The sequence below is a fragment of the Gavialis gangeticus genome, unplaced genomic scaffold (genome assembly GCF_001723915.1).
Source record: "Gavialis gangeticus isolate Ggan-Ray unplaced genomic scaffold, GavGan_comp1, whole genome shotgun sequence".
In the NCBI taxonomy this organism is placed as follows: Eukaryota; Metazoa; Chordata; order Crocodylia; family Gavialidae; genus Gavialis; species Gavialis gangeticus.
This window is the reverse complement of record NW_017728992.1, coordinates 161726660-161731794: the sequence shown is the minus strand read 5'-3', so window position 1 is coordinate 161731794 and position 5135 is coordinate 161726660. Positions and strand designations below refer to the sequence as shown.

Sequence of the window (5135 nt, the reverse complement as noted above, 5' to 3'; positions counted from 1 at the left end):
TCCTGTCCCTCCTATACAGCCTATAGCCCTCAGCATTCACCGCCCACTTGATCTGGTACTATATTCCTGTGCATGTGTTTTCAGTGTTGAAAGAGGCCCTCAGTGCAGTGGGCATGGATTTCCTTTTAAAATGACTCTGAAACTGAAGTTTTAAATTTTCAGCTTTTTGTTGTTTTGCTTTTGGAGATTTCTGATATGGGAAGTATTGTAATTATGGCTCTACAGATATGCATGCTTACTAATGTATGCCGTGAGTGCAGACTGAAGTCTAATTTTTAGATTTCCCAGTAGATTCTGAAATAAATCCTGAAAGCTTAATGCAAAGTTTGCACACTGTTAACACAAAAACAAACTAACTCTTATTTTGGGTTGAATGTTCCTATACAACATTTAAGCTTCCTGCTTGGCAAAGATGGTAGTTCCACAGCTTCTTCTGTTTACAGTTTTATGTTATAATTGTTACACTTACATAAAGTGATTTCTTCATAGTACAAGTAGCAATAGCGCTGTATGTGTTCTTTCATTCTTGAGAAGAGCTGTCTTCTGGGGAGGATCACAAAGTTATGTAAGGCTGAGTACAGACAGTAAAAAAAACAAAAAAAATGAAAACCAAAAAAAGAACAACCCCAAGGCCAAATTGAATCAGTCTTTGCAGCTTAGTTTAAGCTGTATAGATTGAACTGATAAGTAAACAGACATTCACTCTTGATTCTGGAAGTACAGCCACATGCCTACAGTGGCTCAGGCCAGAAGCCACGGGGCACTAGAGAATGCCTGATACTATACCCATTCAGGTTTATCTTAAATCAGTGTCAGCCATATTTAAAGCGGTTTATGTGCACTGAACTTCTGTTGTGTTACAAATCTGAACCAGTTTCAGATCACTTATACCAGTTTGTATAACTTCTGTCCCTAGCCTAAACGACAGAAGTCCATGCTGTCATTGCCTGTACTCAAATTCCTTTACTTGGTGTAGCTAAAGGCTGAACAAAAGCTTGTTTAGATGTTAAAAAATCTTGTTTAAGCTGAGTGGAGAGAGCTATAGAAAATATTCTAGTAGTACAATCATATCTTCATAAAGATGTTCTGTTTTAAGAAACGAATGATCTTCATTTTTAAAATATCCCTGTAGAGTCATTGATTTTTTTTCCATTGCTACATCAGTAAGACTTCCCAGGTATTGCTTATGGTGTTTTGTGTGACACTTAGAAGTGGTAACATATGGCATTGATATTGCTACTATATTTAAAATTATTTCTGGTTTTATGTGATTCATGATTCTTTATTGCTATTAAAACTTATGTATAACATTAAAACATGGAGTAAGGGGAGAAATCAGTGATTCAGGAATAAAATGGAAGGACAACTAAAATTCTGCAGCCTTCTCACAAGCATCCAGGCTGAGGAAAAGTTAGTAAAATCCAGTGCTTGGACAATGGTGTATGTGTCTGTGGGGAGGCTGGTGCATCTTGCCCTCAGCTTTTATAAACTGGCATTGAAATTTTGCATTTATAAATTTTAACATTTGGGGCATATTAAATTTATGCCATTGCCACACTTCCATTTTTGAAAGGTGCCACTGATAGATTACACAATCTTTAAATTACCTTGTCCTAGAAACTTCTATCTCCTTATGTATAAATACAACTTGAGCTTTTTCATAAGTTTGACTGAAGCAGTGTTTTGTCAAGGAAACCAGCTGCAAAATGTAGGCCTTGCTTGCTGTGGAGTACGTGGGGCCTTGCTTTAAATTGCAGCTATAGGGAGGAAAACATTGTTTTTTGAAGAAAGGAATGGGATTAAAGATGTTTCCTTCCCACATACATTCTGCTGTGTTATCACTACTTGAGCTTGTAAGCACAGCTTAGAGTTGCACACTTGCTCCTTACCACTCACTCTGTGTTGCTTAGAACTGGACCAGGCAGAAGTTCCCTGGCTGAAAACTGCAAGAGGCAGGCTGCAGAAGCATAAACCTGGCAGGCAGCAGTGCTATCTGTGGGACCTAATCTCAAAAATTGGTAACTGGCTTCTCAACCTGAGGGAATGGGCACATCAATAAGGCACAATGGGATCTTCTCAGGTGCAAACCTGCAGCATAATGCTTTGCAGTAGCTGTCTATGTGCGTGGTTTGGGGGTTTTTTTACCCTGCAGCAAATGCAAGGTAGCTTACTCCACTACCTCTGAGGGGCAAGCCACCTCTTGCTTATGGTAGGTCAGCAGCAAGCACACAGGCGTTACTGCCATATATGAGACATGCTGTAAACTTGCACATTAGCATGCCTATGCCTGTTACTTCAGTTTGAGAAATTAATTCTCAAAATATCTTGTTCTGTAAAACTTTAACTCAGGATGTGGGCAGTCACACAGGTTATACCAGTCAAGCTTGATTTGGTGTTTAAATCCATGCAGGAGACTGGGCTGTTTTTATTTCTGTTTAAATCAAGCTAATATTGGATTACCTTGTGCCAGTAAGCCTATCTCAGTGAAGACAACTTTTATTTGTTTAGTCTGAATTGCTTTAGGAGTGTTCACTGAACCATTTACGCTGATTTTAATTGTTTTGAAACAGGGGCAGCTTTTATGTGAAGGCATGCCCTATGAGTAGATTTACTGTACTCTAAACAGAAATAAAAATGGCTTACATTTAAATTTAAGTGTGTCCCAGTCTCTTACTACATTAATTTGTTCTGTTTTAAAACATCTTCCATTAAATCACTGCAACTTTCTTGAAAGATACTCCTGGGGTTTGCAAATAGACAGGTAAGAAACCCAGGAGCAAATCAACCTGTTAGACTACTTTCCTTCTAAATTCACTTCTGATTCACCTCCTCTCCTCTCATGTCCTAAATTCCCAGAGGAAGTGGAGTTTCCTCCCATGTAACTATACAGGCTCTGATAATCCCTTCTTTCATTGAAAGCATACCAACATTTCAACCTTTGGCTGAATGGAAATTTCTGTAGATCTGTGATTAAAAGAACTGAACCAAATTCAAAGCTGTCAGTCCTCCATTGCATCACTGCTTTTTGGATCTTGTTGTGAAATGGCAAAAAATGTGGAGGGAGCCTTCTCACCAGTGATCTGGATGGTGCAAATGCTGCACAGGGACTGGGGTTTGTCCACAATTCCCTGACACGATGCTGATCATGACTTGTCCTTGTCTGTGCTGATGGTGAAGCGTCCTTCAGCATCAGCGCAGTGGCTGAATCAGCAGCAATAGCCTGCCATGGGACCAAGATGTGTTAGTTCAGTCCACTGCTGCTGAAAGATTGTCAACTCCTGCTCTATTCCTTTTACAGGTAGAGCCAACATAGGTCGCATAGGTTCCTGGCTGTATTACAGGACCTTCGCCTTATCCAGGAAGTGCACAGCCCCACTAGGGGTAACACCTTGCTGGACCTGGTCCTGGCCATGGGGGATGACCTGGTGAGGGGACTGCAGGTCCTTGACTACCTGGGCAATAATGATCATCACCTGCTGGATTTCCCTATCCAACACAGGGCGTCAAGGGCTCACACCAAGGTTAAAGCCCTTGACTTCAGAAGGGCCAACTTCAGTGAGCTTAGGAGACTAGTGGGGGAGGCACTGAGGGCCCCGACGGTAAAGGAGATGGAAGTCCACGAGGGATGGTCGTACCTTAAGGGGGCAATCCTCCAGGCCCGAAGGATAACAGTCCCTGAGAGAAGCAAGGGGGGTAAGAGTGCTCAGAAACCCCCTTGGCTCAGCAAGGGCGTTCAGCAAAGCCTGAGGACTAAAAAGGGGGCATACAGCCAGTGGAAGGGAGGAGCTATCACCAAGGATGAGTACTCCTTGGCCCGTGAGTGTAGGAGGGCTATTAGGAAGGCCAAGGTAGAGATGGAACTCAGGCTAGCGTCCTGGATTAAGGACAACAAAAAGTCCTTTTTCAAGTACATTGGGAGCAAGAAGAGGGCACCAGGCAATGTAGGGCCCCTGCAAGACGCAAACGGTAATCTTGTGGCTAAGCCAGACAAGAAAGCTGATATTTTTAAACAGTTTCTTTGCCTCTGTTTTCTTGAACAGGGACCAGGATGTCCCACCTACTAGAAGTAGAGACAGTCTTGGGGATTGCTCTGTCAGGCCTTCAGTCAGTGCAGATGTAGTTAGGGATCTTCTGGAAGGGCTAGACATTTTTTAAATCTGCAGGTCCAGATCCCTTCCACCCAAGGGTGTTGAGGGAGCTGGCAGGGGTCATTGCAGAGCCCTTGGCCCGGCTGTGTGAGCATTTGTGGTCATCTGGCCAGGTGCCAGGGGATAGGAAACTGGCTAATGTGGTCCCATTTTTTCAAGAAAAGGAGGAGGGAGGACCCAGGTAACTATAGGCCTGTAAGCCTCACCTCGGTGCTTGGGAAGATCTTGGAGAGAATCGTCAAGAAGCATATCGGTGAGGGGCCAGCAGGGGAGATCATGCTCAGGGGCAATCAGCATGGGTTCATCAAAGACAGGTACTGCCTGACCAACCTGGTTACCTTTTATGACCAAGTAACTAAATCCTTGGATGATGGTGTCACCGTGGACGTACTCTTTCTAGACTTTAAGAAGGCCTTTGACACTGTCTCTCACCTCATCAATAAATTAAGCAACTGTGGCACTGATGCCTACACAGTTGGATGGGTAAAAAATTGGCTGATAGGGCACACCTAGAGAGTAGTGGGGGGTGGGTTGTACTCAACCTGGCGAGATGTGAGCAGTGGGGTACCCCAGGGCTCGGTCCTCGGGCCCATACTGTTTAACATCTTCATCAGCAACTTGGATGAGGGGGTGGAAAGCACGCTGTCCAAGTTTGCTGATGACACTAAGGTGGGGTGAGGTGGACACACTTGAAGGGAGAGAGAGACTGCAAATAGATTTAGACAGACTACAAAAGTGGGCAGATGAGAATAGGATGGGGTTCAACGTAGACAAATGCAGGGTGCTGCACCTTGGGAGAAGGAATCCACAGCTTACATACAGGCTGGGGAGTTCCCCTCTTGCAAGCACAGAGGCGGAAAGGGATCTTGGAGTCATTATTGACTCCAAGATGAACACGAGCCACCAATGCCAGACCGCAGCCAGCAAGGCCACCCATACCTTGCCATGCATCCAAAGGTGCATCTCAAGCCGGTCCAGGGAGGTGAT

The 5135-nt window shown here is 43.9% G+C and overlaps 1 protein-coding gene across 3 annotated transcripts in view; it reads left to right on the top strand.

The window, feature by feature from the left end:
• SNX31 (sorting nexin 31) overlaps positions 1–5135 on the top strand; it is an 81159-nt gene that overhangs the window by 33558 nt on the left and 42466 nt on the right. The gene's annotated exons all lie outside the window — the stretch shown is intronic.